Source organism: Phyllostomus discolor, chromosome 3 (genome assembly GCF_004126475.2).
Source record: "Phyllostomus discolor isolate MPI-MPIP mPhyDis1 chromosome 3, mPhyDis1.pri.v3, whole genome shotgun sequence".
Classification (NCBI taxonomy): Eukaryota; Metazoa; Chordata; class Mammalia; order Chiroptera; family Phyllostomidae; genus Phyllostomus; species Phyllostomus discolor.
Window position 1 is genome coordinate 200,215,667 of NC_040905.2, and position 17,158 is coordinate 200,232,824.

The following is a 17,158-nucleotide window of genomic DNA, read 5'->3' on the forward strand; positions in this document are numbered from 1 at the left end:
TAATACCAGCTGCAACAGTTGTGAGTAATAACTGTATTAGAAGGAGGTGGGCCTGTCTTGAAAAGGCATCACATCCCCTTCCCTTCTGCACTCATCTGTTCCCTTGGTCAAACTCCTTTCCTGCCTTCTTCACATGCACACTGAGATCGGATTCACCCATGCCCTCTACGTTCTGTCTCTCTGGATCCACACACTTAGCATCTCCCACACCTGTGCCTTTGCTTACTCTGCCTGCTTTCCCCCTCTGCCTCCCCAAATCTGTACCACCCACCCATGCCCCATTCTAGTGTGACCCTCCTCAGGAAGTGTCTCCTTTCCCTAGTCCTTCTTTTCCGAGTAAGTATCTCCACTTATAAGACCTTATCTTGCTAAGCTCATTGTCTCTTCCCATTTTCTGCTGACCTCTCGAACCCCATAATCAGGTCTTGGAGACAGGGGGCCATGTTTCCCAGTCCTGTCCCCTCCTCATCTTCAGTGCCTGGCATGGTGCTAAGTATGTCTTTGAGACTTAGTGAAAGAGGGGAGAGTACTGAACTCTGAATGGCTAGAATGGCATTCATGATCGAGTCTAAAGGCTCCAAAATTCTTCTGAGGAATTCTAGGGATCCTTGGAAGCATCTCAGCAGCTACTTGACAAGGGCAAGAGGAAAACCAAGCAGGCAGAAGAACTCGAAACCCACATCTCAACTTCAGACAGAGCAGTTCCACTTTTCTCTGTTTTCTAGACTAGCCTTCTACATAATATGTCCTAAGAGGAGAGAGCTCAGTGGCTATATCAAAAAGCTTGAGGAAGCAGAGTGATTTGTACAATCCAGAGGGTTCTATTTACGTCCTGGATTATGTGAATGGTATCTTCAAAGTTGTGCAATGCACAGTCTGAGCGTCAAAACAGAGGGAGCCCTGCACCAAGGGGCAGAGCTACAGATGGCAGCTTCTTCTAAGCCTGGTGACATCAAGGCCAGCTCCTGCCTCGGTGGAGCCAGGGTCCCTGGGCACCAGGTCCTGGCAGAAGAAGAAGGGTGGTCTCCTTCTCTGGCTCTGGGCTTGCAATGACACGCAGCTGAATTGGAAATGGGCTTGCCAATTAGAAATACAAATAAATGCAGCCTTCATTCATTATTCTCTGGGCCCTCAGGCTTGGGATCTGGGCTCCACCTTTTCTGTCTAGCTGTCAGCAAATGCTTATGAACATCAGATCAAAGGCTCCGGGGGAGGAAGACGAGGCGTATTCCAGCTAACCAATCCTTCAGAGGGATTAAAGATGGGTAGTTACTAAGATAAACAAAACAAAGCTGTGAAGAAGGCCTCTCAGCAGCTGGGGAGATGGAGACAGACTTATACACAGACATGTTGAAAGAAGACGATGACTTTGGGAGTCCAGAGGGATAGTTTTGGAGAACAATGACTTCAGACTTGGGAGTGAATACCCATCCAGGAGGGAAGGGGGAGGGCATATTAGAGCTGCAAGGACATTAGGAAGCAGCTAGCACACACTCTGACCCACAGGTCAGTAAACTATGGCCCATGGGTCAAATCCAGCTCGCTGCCTGGTAGTGCAAATAAAGTTTTACTGGAACACAGCCACCCTCATTCTTTTTATTGTGTATGGGTACAATGGCAGAATTGAGTGATTACAACAAAGACTGCATGGAACCACAAGCCTAAAATATTTACTATCTGATCCTTTGCAGAAAAAGTTTGGAAACCTCTGCTCTCGCCTTAGGTTATAGATGGGAAAACGGAATCTCTGACAGAGAGCCACATTCAAGTTTTTACTTTAATGACGGATGCATTAAAGTGAAAACTTTGGAATTAATTAGACCATCAATGCCCTTATACATTGTGCATCTCCAAGGAGAATAAATAAAGTGGGACATCTTTTCTCCATCAAACATCTTTCAAAAACTATTGAAAAGCACACCTTTGAAAAAAAAATACTAATCTAGTACAATCCTCCCACTTTAAACAAGAGGGAATTGTGTCCCAAAGAAGGAAAAGGACTTTCCAAGGTCACACAGTGAGTGAGTGACTCTTTCAGCACATGACCCCAGACTGATGATCAATTCACCATTGTTTTTATCTCTTATTTTAAAACACAGATGGGCAGCCTCTCCTAGCACTTGCTACATGCACATCATTTAACTGGGAAGGAATGCGGTGTGGTGCTGGGAGTAAGAAATCCCCTGGATCAAACAAATACTCGTTGCCTTTGGGTTAAAGATATAACTACCCACTTAACAACAAAAGAAGCTATAGATCTTTGCTGGTCTGCTTTCGTCTAATAAATCGTTAGCTTTTGCAGTCTATCAGGTCAACAAGTGGAGCTAGAAGCCCAGAGTCCGGGCTGCAAACTGCACTGAAGTAGCAGCACAGAATTTACAGCCAAACTTAAGGGTTGGTTTTACAAAGGGAGGGCACTTGGGTATGGTCTGGTCCAGCTCCATTACTGAACAAGTAAGGAGCCCAATACCTAAATGGAGAAACGAATTTACCTCTAAGTCCCGTGCACACTTATTAACAATGATTCTCTTTGCAAAGTTTGTGTCATGCCTAAGTTATGATCTGGATGAAAGCTGCAATAGGGAAGACCATTAGCCATTCCATTAATTACTCCTCTGTAGACATTACAACTGCTAAAGCTAATTCCTCCTGATCCAACCTCACCCTGTGGCTACAGTTTTTTTAAAAAGGTGAAACCTATATTCTCCTCCAGCTTAAAACTCTTCCATGGCAAATCACTGCTCTTGGGATGAAGACCAAGAGCCTTACGATGGCATACAGGTAATGCGGGACCTAGACAACCTGTCTGCCTCTCCAATCAGATCCCTTATCCTGTTCTTCCTAATTCTCTTACTTTCAGCTACACTGGCCATTAAGTTCCTGGCATATACCCTGTGCCTCGCTTTCTCAGTCTCAGCAAATGCTCTCTCTTCTCTGCACAGACTGCTTCCCCCCATTCCACCCCTACCTCCTGGCTTCTCCTGGCTAATTCCCACCCATCCGTCAGATCTTAGTTCAAGTGCAATTCCTCAGCAAGGCCTTGCCTAAACTCCATCCCCCTGCCACCAGTCTTTATTAGGGTTTTACATTAAAGAGCTTCATACCACCTATCACTTATTTCTGTCTCCAGACTGAAACTTCCAGAAGGGCAAACAGTATGAATCTTGCTGACTTTCATATCCACTTTCCACAGTACCTGGCACACAGTAGGCATTCGATAATACTTTCAATAAATATTTGTTGACTCTATAATATAGGTACATACCCTGATCGTTGTGCTCTTATCAAAGCATGGATGAGACTAAGAGCCAAGATTTGTGGATTTCACCATTGATAATTAATTGATGGCTCCTAATCCAGTGACCTCTTCCCAAAGCAAAATTAGCTTTCTCAATAGGAAAGTTAACAGATGAAGAGCTGGATCCATTTGCCAGTTGTTTTGACTCCCTCTAGGTTTTCACACAGGTCCTTGCCATCGAGGGGATGGGAGAGTTCAGTTAAAACAGGCTGCCTTTAACAGGCAAGGATAAAGAGCATTTTTGAAGAGACTTATCCTCTGTTCACATTTCCCATCCCTCTGAACAATGCTTCCAAAATAGGATCATGTCTGGTTTCAAGCCCAATTCAGTTCCAATGACACTACAGCCCATTCATTTGAGAACCTGCCAACTGAACTCTCTTTTTTCTCCTCCCAAATTCCTGCTGGGTATTATTTTGTTGCCACCAAAAAAAAAAAAAAAGCCTCAGTTGAAGTGACAACTCCTTGTTGGGAGGGCAGCCAGGGCGTTTCGGCAGGAGGCGATGGCACCACTTGCCCTCATCCAGAAAACAAAACAAAGGCCTCAGACTGAGGGCTTCTGGGAGAGCCAAAGTCGTGCGAATGTTTGTTCAATATTCAGCAGCAGCTCGGGGCACTGCCTCCCGAGTCAGACAGGCTTGCTTGGCAGTAGGCTTGCACTTGAAGCATTTAAAGGCTCCACAGGGACCAGAGGGGCTCAAATTAGAAACATTCAGGGTGGGAGAAAGAGGCTGAGACTTTTCTATCACGAAGAATGGCCTCTGGTCCAGCAACAGCCTCCCAGGAATTGCTGAAACGGGATCATTTCTGAGGCCGAGTCACGGACTCGTGTTGGAGGGAAGCGATGGCTCGGAGGCCTGACTCAAGGACCCGCACACATGTCCTCAACAAAGGGAAAGGAGCCAGCCGAGATGCCACCGACAGGGCCTGCACCCGCGTGCTGTGCAGCCCGAACTTCTCAGCCCAACGGTCAAAGTTCAGCACCATGAGAGTGCCAACTACAAATAATAGCACCAACCTGAAAGCGTGATTGTGAGGATTAAATAAGGTGCCTGGCACAGGTGAAGCACTCCATCGGGTTAGCTATTATCATTGTTGTTGCTCTGGTTGTTATAATTACTATTACCGCTGTTGCAACAGGATGTTAACATTAACATTTCTATTGAGACACCGAGAGAGAATAGAGGCGAAGCACCAAAGCCAAGCCCCTATATGCAGAATTTACAAAGGAGATGAATCCTGACTTGTTTCATTACTCCAGAAAGCCCAGCCAGAACAAGGAAATAAAACGAGGTCAGAGAGCAGACAGGGCGGATTCAGGGAAGATTTACTTTGCAGAGAGCTGTTATTACCTGATGGTTAGAGTGCCCAGCACCCCAGGTGGGACATGTAGAACGTGCTACCTTCTAATCCCAACTTTTTGAGAAGGGGCCTCAAGAGCGCCTCTTGGAGAACTTGCTATGTGTTCTTGGCAACTGGGAAGATAGTGGGCTAGGGTCTCACGCCACCTGCAAAAGCTCTCGTGGGCTGTGGCCACAGAACGGGAGGGGCTGCACAGGAATCAGCCCCAAATCCAGAGGTTGCCAAGGTGAAAAATGCATTAGTATTTTCCCTGGAACAGATGCAGAACCCATAGAAGAAAGAGTTGTCCTGGATCCGTTTTGAGTTCACCCCAAGAATTCTAAAGGGTTGAGGGTTCCCCACAGTGAGGATTGCCAAGGGGTGGGCAGTCAGAGAAACGGGAAGTTAGAGGGAGATCAGCAGTAGCCAGCCAAAAAGAAATCACAGGTATTGGAAGAAGCCCCCAGCAATGGGGATCACTAAAAAGCCCCCCAGAATAAGGGCTAGTTTAAAAAATCTGTCAGGACCAGAAAACACAGAGTCAGGTAGAAGGGTCCCAGGGCAAAGGTGACCTTGCTAATCCTTGCCACTTCTCTCTCCTGCTTTGACCTTGGAGGGAGAAGACAGAGGAGTGCAAGGTAGGCATCTTGCACAGAGGCCAATCTTGTTCCACCTCTTAAGGCCCCCGCTGGGGAGGGAAAGGAGATTCCACTTGTCAGGTGTAGAATCCGATGTAGAACTTTGATTAAAATCTTGGACTGGGCATCCTAATTCCTGATTTGAAACTGTGTTAGCAACTTAAAAATGCCTCTACCACTGTCCATTCCACGAAGGTGATAACAGATTAGATGTCCCCTGCTAAAATTTTCATCTAGCAGCAGGGGAATACTATCCCACTGAATACATTACAAACAGTGTGGAGACTGACACACACACACAGAGCAAACCTCACTTTATTGGATTTCACTTTATTGCACTTTTCCGATACTGTGCTTCTCCCGCACTGAAGGTGAGACCCTCCGCCAGCAAAACGATGCTAACTCACCGCAAGCTCAGATGAGGGTCTTCATGTTTTTAGTGATTAATGATTTTTAAATGAAGGCATAAAAAGTGCTTATGTAGACATAATGCTATTGCACATTTAATGGGTATAGTATAAAATAACTTATATTCACTGGGAAAACACAAAAAGTTGTGTGGCACTTTATTGAAATATTCACTTTACTGCAGTGGTCTGGAAATGAACCTGCAATATACCTGAGGTATGCCTGAACTTTTGAACACTGCATATTCGTAAACTGTATTTTGATTATTCTCAACTTGTGTTATTAACTGAACCATTTACACCATCATATCATTATAGGGCTTCCCATATTTTTAACTTTAATTAATGTTCTAGTTAAATTAGTATCTGTCTCCCCAACTAAACTGTGAGCTCCATAAGAGTGAGGACTCTGCTGGATTTTTAAAAAAGATTTTATTTATTTATTTTTAGAGAGAGGAGATGGAGGGAGAAAAAAAGGGAGGGAAACATCAATGTGTGGTTATCTCCTGCATGCCCCCAACTAGGGACCTGGCCTGCAGCCCAGGCATGTGCCCTGACCAGGAATCAAACCATCAACCTTTTGGTTCATAGGCCGATGCCTGATCCACTGAGCCACACCAGCCAGGGCATGGACCATGCTGGTTTAATGAGCATTTGCATCCCCGGCACAAGAGTTCACTCTCTGATGTAGAGTAGACAGTGTGCAGGTCAATATCCGAATAATTGAATAGATGGATGTATAATCTGACCCCTTTCTCCTTTAATGCCTTGCACTCATGTAACACTTATCAGACTTCAAATCCATTACGTCAATATATCATGACAGATGGTCTAACTTTACTTCATTGATGTACAAGTGGCAGCTCAGAGAGAGAAGGTAATTGGTCCAAGGCCACACAGCTAATAACTAGTCTAGTGTTTTATACCAGGTTCTACTGCTCCTTCTATTGTGCAGCACTAATTCTCACTCCTGCACAAGAAGTCTTCTCTTTTGCAAATACTTAGACCTTGCCTGTTCCCGCCCTGCCCCCTCCCCCCACAACACCTCCAGGCTCCCCACCTCTTTCCGTGGGCTAAAGGATCTCATGAGTACTCAAGCACCTCAAAGGTCACCTAGTCAGAAATTCCATCTAATGAGTCATTCCCCACCCAATCATCCTCCAACTTCTTTTGGACACTTCTCATGATGCAGAACTCATTACATCTTGAGTTCCATTATGGGACAGCTCCGTTTATATCTAGATGGCTTCCCACTGAGGAACTTTATTTCTCATCCTAAGCATCAGGCCTAGCTAGACCCAGAGTTACGCACTTGATGCTATTTGCATGTCTTCTCTGAGGTACTCAAGCCTGCCCCCTATTGGGTGAGGATGCTAAAATCAATCAACCAACTAGGTGGGATGGATGAACTCTCCATCCCAGGAACTATGGGGCAGGCTTGAGAGGCTTCTGATCAGGTGTGTATGTCGGAGCCTGTGTATGGTGTGCATATTTGAGGAATGAAAGGGGTAACTGTAGTGGAGACTGAAAAGAAGACAGGTATATAAAACTGCCCGATTTCTAAGACAACTGATCTCCTAATCTAACCTAATTCACCGCCTCTTCCATAAATACACAAGTGATAAACCTAATTGTAGAGGGGCAACTATAAACCACAGAGGGGCAACTATAGCACAGTGACTTGCTTGGATTTGAATTCTGGCTCTTCAGTTTCCAGCTGGGTGACCTTGGACAAGCTGCTTAACCTCCCTGAGCCTCCATTTCCTCCTCTGTAAAATGTCCATAGTGTTAGTACCTAAATCTTGGAACATTTGGAGGATCAATAAGAAACAGAACCCAAGTAGCGATTTAGTTCCAAATTCTAGGTTGTCAAGAGCATCATTGGAGGTCATTTGGTACAGCCCTTGGCCACTGCCCCAGTATTCTTCAATTTTCGTGCCCATCTGAAATGGTAAATATTCCCTGGTAATCTGCTGGTGCTTTAACCACACTGCCAGGAATTTCTCCTTGAACACCTACTTCCTACAGAGTGGAACACAGCAAACAAGGGTAAAACTGGATCCTTATATCTAAAGCTCTTGAATTAGACGATCTGATTTGAGGGCCTGGGCAAGTCACTTCACTGCTCCCACCTTACTTTCCTCATATGTAAAGTGGGGACACTCATTCCTCATCGAACTGTTCTGAGCATCAAATGTGGGGTGCAGCCCTGGCTCATTTACACCTGGGTCACGTACGGTCCTTCCTATCATCCTGCACAGTGGAGGTCGCAGCCCCCCTTTACAGGTGAAGGATCCGAGGCTCACTGGGACATGGAGGACACTTGAGAAGAAAACGCCTGTTTCAAGTGAAAGTGGTCCAGTCTCTGAGGAAGCAGTTACATCTCTGAGGGTGGTCATACTTTTTGTGGGCCAGGGACTCCTGGACACGGACCAGTAGCCCAGAGGTGGCTAGGTGGCTGATATCTTTGGTTTGCTTGTTCGGTATATATCATGATATAAAAATACACCTTTTGTAGGTACAAAAATACCCACGTGGTTCTGCTGTGTTATTTGTCCTAAAGAAAGTAAGAGACACAGCAAAGAATCCCAGAGCAACTCAACTCAGTGGACCCAAAAGTGGGCCTTCCCACAGACGAAGATGTGCTCAGAGTCCCTTCCCTCTCCCACTTTTTTTTTTTATCCCTCTGGCTCTTCACTCAGCAGTGAAGCTTAGCACTTCCTCCTGCCTCTGGAGACAAGGTAGGCTTTGGCCCTTCATGGGAGTCTTAAAAGAAGACCATGTGTGATCTCCTGCTGCCCTCTAGTGCCTGCTTAAGAGGATTGCTCTTGGGAAAAATTCGTTGGTTCTTCCACGCCAGAGAACGATTACTGTGTGCAAAACAACTTGCTGTGTGTGCAGCAGAGAAGACCGTAAAGGCTGGGCTCTGACACAAGGAAGTCTAGTGGAAAGCACAAGTCTTCCGAACAAGCATTTGCTTAGAAAGGCCAATTCAGGGCCAGGTTGGAGCTAGGCACAGGAAAGGGATCATAGTAGTGAAATTATGCATAATGATTTGTTCCAGTCCTGGGGGTACCCAAGAGTACAGATTTGATTGAGTATATCAGCTAGGAAGGAGAAGCCAGAAGAGAAGAAGAGGGAAGGGGTGGAGATAAGGCAGAGGGGAGACCGTTGGTGGAGCAGGATCCTGAAGGTACTGGGAGGAGATGACCTCCCAGGCAGCAGTGGAAAGGATGTTGTCTGAATGGGAGGCAGATCAAGGTTTGAATTTCTATGCAGGCACCCGGGGTCTCTGGGTACAGCTGTGTGGGTTGGGTGCTGCATAACTTGACAACACAGGAGGGTGAGTGAAAACTGAAACCAGCCTCAGGCAGCCCCCCAGCCGAGCTTGTGCCCACAGGGTTGAATCCAAGCGACAGAGCACCAGTCCCTAAATCATACAGATGGTGACCATGGGCTAGCCGAGGCTCTGAACCTGACCATGGACAAGCTTGAGAGACTTCCTCTCTCTCTCTCTCTCTCTCTCTCTCTCTCTCTCTCTCTCTCTCTCTCTCTCTCTCTTGCAGCCTCTGCTCTTCTATGTATAAAATAAGGACAACATCCCCAACAAAGCAGAGTTGCTGTTAGAATTTAAACGAATATATGCCATACCACCCAAGGAATTTCAGTTCTTACTGTTGCTAGTGTTATGACAACCTAGTTTTATTTTTAAGATATGGCAGGGCAAGTCCATGAAAAAGGGAGAGGGCAAAAAGGAAATCCACATTCCCTGGGCTTCTACTCCTCTTTGCCAAGCACAAGGCATTAAGGACCTCATGAATCCTCACAATCGTGATTTGGATGAGGAATATTACAATTTTTATAACCGTATGCTACAGCCAGGGAAACTGAGGTTCTGAGAGGGGACAGACTGCAGCCCAAGGCTATACCAGGCATTCAGGGTCTGACTCCAAAAGCTCCTTTTCTGCCCGGTGGAGCACAGAAGCCGGATGAATGGGAAGCTCGCCTTCTACTCTCTGAGATCCCATTCCTCTGCTCTTAAGAACTGTACTCAATAGCACAATCAATAAAATATATTTTTAAAAAACTGTGCTCAAAATTTATCCCCAAGATCAGTTCCTCCTCAGTTCCTTCCTCCCTCTCCCAGTAGCTCCTCGGGCTAGGGGTCAAGGAGGAAGGGCCCAAAGGAATCATTTCTGGACAGGGATGAGCAAGCCGAAGCCTCTGAGACGCTAATGACTTCCTTCCCATGGAAGTTCCCAGATCGCCCTGCTAGAACAGGGCCATTTGGCAGGAGAGTAGGCCAACAGGCATTATGAGGACGCCCCGGGGCCAGTGGGAGGTTGGCTCAAACACTGAGCAGGGCGTGAACCTGGGGTGGGGTCACTTGGAGGCTTTGGTGTGAACCCTCTGATCACTATCCAAGGGGACTCCAGGGGGACTCTAGTCTCGCTGCCACGCTTGCACCTATTTCTACCAAAATTTTAACAACACCCAGATTAAAACATCACCTGTGCTGACAAGCAATACTTTGGGAAAACAAATACTTCTCCCATTAGCTTCCGTTTTCCTTGTAGCTGTGCCATTAGAGTCAGGGAAAGGGATAAATGAGTCCACCCATCAAAAACTAAATTAGCCCTGGCTGGCGTAGCTCAGTGGATTGAACGTGGGCTGCAAACCACAGTGTCGCAGGTTCGATTCCCAGTCAGGGCACATGTCTGGGTTGCAGGCCACGGCCGCCAGCAACCGCACATTGATGTTTCTCTCTCTCTCTCTCTCCCTCTCCCACCCTTCCCTCTCTAAAAATAAATAAAATCTTTAAAAAAGATTTTAAAAACTAAATTAAATTCAATTAAAAATTAAAATAAAGCACAAAGACTCATCAGGGATTCCCTGTCTCATTGCTGAGGAAATCAGTAAAATTGATGTTAATAACTGTGACTTCATATGCACATTGCTTTGCAGACTACATCTCATTTGGTCTGTATTAATCCTAACAACAGTGAGGGTTGGCTTCATTACTGCATTTTAAAGATGAGGAAGTGGAAACTGGCAGAAGTGAAACCAGGGGCCCAGGAGAACTGAACTTCCCCCCTAACCTGTCTTATTTGTAAACCTTTTTCCACCATGCTAAGTTGCCTGAAATTTTTCTAGTACCCGAGATTCAGGTCCAGGCAGTTATAAATTCTGGACATTGAATGTGCAGTTTCTGTTACTTCTGCCCATTATAGTGACTAGTAATAAAACCCTGAAAAATCAGAATATGGATAATCCATAGGGAGTTGGTCAAAAACTATGGTGCATCCACACAGTGGAGTTCATGTACTTTGAAAGGAATTAGCACAATCTTTCCATAGGGTCTGGAGTAATCACAAACATGTTTTGCTAAATGGGAAAGTCAAGGTGCAGAAACGTTTATAGGCCTTTTGGTGTAAGAAAGAAGGAATATAAACATGCCCATATTATATGGATATATATGACATAAACAACGTATACCGATATAGAGATTATACAGATAGATAGACAGATGTAATTTTTCACTAAAAAAAACACTGAAACAATTAACTAAAACAAATACAAATGATTGCCCACAAAGGGAGCAAGAAAATGGGGTCAAGGTGGCCAGGATAGAAGTCAGAATTTTTGAATGTATTGTTTTTTATAAGTTTTAGCTTCAAAACTACAAAGAGTTATTATATGTATTTCTTAAATCATGGAAGAAATACAAAACAATCTCTACAAATTATATGCAAACCAAAAAAAAAAAAGCTAGCTATGTAACCACACAGAGAAAATAATTATTTTGAGTGACTTTAAAATGGGGTATTTTGATTCCACATGCCTGATAAGAAATATTCCAAAGAAAAAATAACCTGAAAATAAATCTTAGACTAGATGCAGTGGACTTATCGCTGGTTCTAATATTGATGTTGTTTATTTTGCAACTATTCTGCCCATATTGTGGGCTATAGCAAACAAACCGTTACGTTCCTGTCATTAGCAGCTAAGATCATCAGTATAAAAGGTGACCGATCCAGGTATAAAGTCAAAGAGGAAATATTCTGCACATTGATATCTCAGACAGAAATTACATAAACTTATAATTTGTTTTTCTCTTTTAAAAAAATAAGCCTTTTATAGCTGTGTCCATGGAAAAGGCCTAGTAGCAATGGCAACCTAATAGTAATAAATATTCTTAATGCCCAGGCTCTTGTTTTTAAATATCATTTCCCACTCAAAGGAACAAAAGATTCTTGGAAAACTTCCTTACCCCGAGTCTGGAAGTCATAGGTGTGGTACAAGCTGAGCCTGGGACAGCTTGCTATGCCAAAACGCAAGAGAGCTGCCAAAGATTAATGTGGTCATTTCGAAAGGACATAGAAGCCAGTTTAGGGGGGCCTCCACTGGGGACGTTGAACGAATGGAACATCAAAGTGGATAATGACTGAAACTGATTGAAACAGAGCAAATAGATAAATTTCCTGTAACGCATAATGTTCTTCAAATCAAAACCAAAAAGCGAACAAGCCAAGCTCCTTGGTCACCATTGGGGATTGGCTAGAAACCAGCTCAGTCGTCTGAAAATTAATAAAAGAGTCAAATATTAGTCAATCTTTCATCAGATGAACTGGATTTCAGGGTAACCATATTTTTATCCATGGAGCTATTGCAGGTTAGAAAGGTGGGGAGAATGACAGAATTAGAAAATTACTATTTTGTAGTCTAGCAGACTAGAGCGAGACAGATACCATCAATGAATCCTAAAACCATTAAGAGAAAGGCTGATGAGAATATTTCTAATCAGTGGATCAGACTTACAGCAGCATAATCTTAACACGACTAAAAGGAGTAACCCAAACATTAGTGCTTTTGTGTGACGCCGTGGCAAGGGCACAGCCTGTCTTCTTCAGCTGGCACTCCTGGGTCCCACGGGCAGAATTCAAGGGTCTGTGAACTTGTGTGGAGAAAAATACATCTTTATTTTCAGTATCCTCTACATGCAGGGTAGCGTTTCCTTAAACTATAAATGGAGGCAATGAACTACAGTAGTGTATGTAGCCCTTCCTGTGACTTGGACACAATCAAATTTGCCTATATTTCTATCACATTAGAGTTGTTACAACTATTTTAATTATTTATGTTCAACCCTACTTAGAAATTACAACTATGAGACTCCACTAAATCTTGCCATTAACAAAGGAGCCCATATATTACTCCAAGAATCTGTGTGCTTTTTGTATTTTGATAAGTATATCTTGATATAATTTCTTTTTCGTGTAGTCCCCATGTATTGAATTCTATGCGCTTACAAAGATCATTCTGAAAAGGTGGTCTATAGTCTTCATCACTCTACAAAAGGGGTCCTCAAAGCAAAACCGACAAATGAAGTGATGACTCCCTGGGGGAGAGGAACAAGGTAAAAAACGCCAAGAGAAAGCAGTCAGCTAATGTGCAGTGCCAAAAATTCTAAAAAACAAGACGTCGGTATCTTTAACAAATGCCAGCAAAACTACAGGTGTAATTATTACGGGTTAAAGAGGACCCCGTACAACATGTATCTTGATCCTTCTTTAAGCACACCTACCATAGAAAGCTACTTTGAAGCAAGAAAGGAAATTTGAATATGAACTGCTAGGTGTAATGATGATGTCGAGATTGTTAAAAAATAATGCTCTGGCCCTGGCTGGCGTAGCTCAGTGGATTGAGCGTGGGCTGGGAACCAAAGTGTCCCAGGTTCGATTCCCAGCCAGGGTACATTCCTGGGTTGCAGGCCATAACCCCCAGCAACCGCACATTGATGTCTCTCTCTCTCTCTCTCTCTCTCTCTCTCTCTCTCTCTCTTCCCTCCCTAAAAATAAAATAAATAAATAAAATCTTAAAAAAAAGAACTGATTTAAAAAAAAATAATAATGCTCTGTTAGAGACGCACTGAGACATCATACCATTTACAGAAGGATATGATATCTGGGATGTGCTTTAAAAGGCGCTGGCAACGAAGAATGAATGGGAGGTGAGGGACAGCTGAAGCGAAGTTGGCAAAACATTGACAAGTACTGCAGGGCGACGAGCACACAGGGAGTCCCTCCGGCACTTTCTCTCCGTGCGTGTGCACTTTTCTCGATAAAACGCTGAGAAAAGAGGGCTGCTAGAAGAACCCCATAAAATCTCCAAAGGCAACTATTGCTGGGAAGTAGAATGAAGAGGGATTTCCCACATCTACATTATGTGCTGTTTTGGATCTTTCTTCTAAATGCATTTTCACTTGTATTATGTTTAAAAATGTTTAAACAGCAGTAAAATTTTCCTATTGGTAGACAAATAAATTAGACTAATGAATAGTTGTGACATGAGAATATGTGTAGTAGAAATGCAGATGGGGTGGAGGACAAAGACTGTCTCTTTGTCGGCTGCCAGCCTGTCTTACAGATACCGGTGGATGGAGGGAGCAATGGCAGCCACCGCGAAGAGAAAGCTGGCTGAAATCCTGGAGCCCAGAGGACAGGAATTCTGGACTGGGGTTGAGAGGTGGGACTTGGCAGAAGTAAGGCCCGTGGGATATTTCCCAGCAGTCTTCATATAGCACTGAGTTGCGCTGCAGTTGGTAACACTACACAGGGAACGTTCTCTGGGCAAGTCTTCAATGCTACTAGTGTTTGTCAAGCACCTCCTTGGCCAATGTTTGGTGACTGCTGACCTTTGACCAGCCACACTTGTTCAAACCATTACAAATTGGGTCTGGGTAATGCACACAAATATATGTGATTCATTATACAAAGTTTCAAAATTTTGAATCGTCTGTTTCCATGTAAGTGCAAGGAAATAAAAAACAAAACAAAATGACGACAACAAACCAAAAAAGTCTCCCTGCACAGGGGCATTTACGTAATCTCATTGTGATGGTTAAATGTTCAAAGACAGCTTGTCAACTTAACAAAGTGTGGTCAGTTTGACAATGTACGAAGGCCAGGAAAACTCTCTTCCAACATTTTTTCCATGGCAAATAGGTAAAATATAAAAACTTATATTTAGTAGAAAAATACCTGTTAGATATTCAGCATCATCATAACTGTATGAACAGGTTCAAGGGGAACTTTGTAAGTATTTATATTTATCTAAATATAAGTGATAAAATGTTATATTACAGTGGGGCAGAAAGCGGACTCTTTTGAAATGCTCTTTCATGCTGTAGATTTAAATTGAGTTCAAACATCTGTCGAATGTTTATCAGGTGCCAGATTTGGGCTAGACTGAGAAACCCAAGGGTTGGGCACGGCACTCGGAAGTTAGAGTCAGAGTTTCGGCAGAAAGTAGACCAGTAACAGACAGACATATAGGTGAATCTGTACGTTCATATGCACATGAACACACAGAATAAGACCTCAAGATCAAGAGAAAAAGAAGAGGAACTGAGAGAGGGAGCAATGAGGAGAGGGGAAGGCAGAGGATAAGAGGGAGGCGGGGAGCCTCTGACACGGGATCTCACCTCCTGATAGGCACTGCCTGTTACCGTTGCTTCCACTTGAGTGACTAGCTTTTTCTCCCACTGGATTTAACTCAAAACCTAACCCTAACCCTAAATCCCAAAGTAGCCCTTACCATAATATAACCTGAACCCTAATACAAACCAAAACCGTAGCCTCAAAGCGAACCCTAACCCTACCTGTGACTGTAAACAAAAACCCAGCCCTAACCCTCACCAGAGTAACTTGCTGTTAAACAACAGTACACAACCACGTTGAGGGCATATCCCTTCGGCGACTGGGTTACAAAAGACTGTGACTTCTGTCTTGCTCACAGACTCTCTTTTGGTGGCTTTGATGAAACAAGCTGTCATGGAGAGAATCACGTGGCAAGGAACCTCAAGCCATCGTGGGATGGGGGCCCTCCTCCGTCCAGCAACCCTTAAAGAACCGAATCCTGCCCACGACTGCATACGTGATCTTGGAAGCCAATCCTTCCCCAGTCAAACCTTCAAATGAGAATCCAGCCCCGGCCAACAACTGGGCTGCAGTCTAGTGAGAGACTGTGAAACAGAGGAGCTAGCTCAGCTGTACTCAGATTCCTCACTCAGAGAAACTGTACGATAAGAAAGGTAGGTCACTTTCAGACCGCAAGGTTTAAAGGAAGTTGTTACATGATGATAGGTAAGTCATAAGGTAGACAGATGTCAGTTTATATTATTTCATGAAAATTCTAGCAATCATAAACTTCTAGACTCAGATAAAATTGCTTAGGATGAATTAGAATTTTGCTTTTTGCCCCTCCATTCTATAAGCAAGAGGTTCCACTTCCTCCTCAGAACTCAGTTGCTAATAAGGGAAGAGAGGGACAATATTTTATTGAGAAGAGTAATAAGAACATAATAGTAACTAACATTCATAGACCGCTTTACTAGGCAGCACTCTAAAAACTCTAAAAACTTTAGCTCTATTAATTCATCTAACATTTACAACCGCGCCCCATGTGGTAGATAGCCATTATTATTCCCATTTGGCAGAGATAGAAAGTTCAGAGAGGCTAAGCCAGTTGTCCAAGGATATGTAACTTGTCTTGCAACACGGTACCCAGCATTACTTCAAATGATCTTCTAATCTACTCTCCAAAAGGATCTTGCAGGTGGGTGGGACTGGGGCTTTGACCAGGTCTGACTCCAGGCCTCATCTTTTTGTTACATAATGGTGGACTTACCAAACAAACTTAATAATAATAATAATTACAATTAACATTAATACATGTTAGGCAACAGGCTAAAATGAAAGTGCTTAAAATCCAATATCTTATTTGGCTCCTTCAAACCTTGTGACTTAGCTAGGTTTTATCCCCACCTTAAAGAGAATGAAAGAGAGGTTAAACTAGAGATTTGCATTGTAAATGGAGAAAACAATCCTTAGCTCATAGGGTGATGTTGCTGGTTGGAGTGTGGCCCCCCAAAATGTATGTTGAAATCTTAACCCCCGGTATATCAGAACATATACCTTGATTTGGAAACAGGGTCACTGTAGATGTAATTAGTTAGATGAAGTCATACTGAAGTTTTAATTAGGTAAGACAAAGGTCATACTTAATCTAATAAGACTGGTATCCTTATAAGAACAGACACATGCATACACAGAGGGATACTATGATGACCACATGAAGACAGGGGCACGACTTGGAATTATGCTACTACAAGCCAAGGAATGCCTGGAGCCACCAGAAGCTAAAAGAGGCCAGGAAGGACCCTCCCCTGGAGATTTCAGAGCAAGCCTGGCCACACTCACTCCTTGATTTCAGACTTCTAGCCTCCAAACCTATGACAGAGCAAATTTCTCACATGTTAAGCCACCAGTTTGTGATACTTGCCTATGACAGTCCTAAGTAACTGACTCAGGTGGTTTAAATGTTAAATGAAAAGCCGTTACATTCAAATCCTGAATAGAGAGAGTACAGGCGACCCTCCTTCTGTGGTGCTTCACTTTGTGCCTCACAGATAC

General features: G+C 43.8%; 1 protein-coding gene across 3 annotated transcripts in view; it reads right to left on the reverse strand.

Moving 5' to 3' along the window:
• Positions 1 to 17,158, reverse strand: part of ASTN2 (astrotactin 2) — an 821,613-nt gene that overhangs the window by 175,516 nt on the left and 628,939 nt on the right. The gene's annotated exons all lie outside the window — the stretch shown is intronic.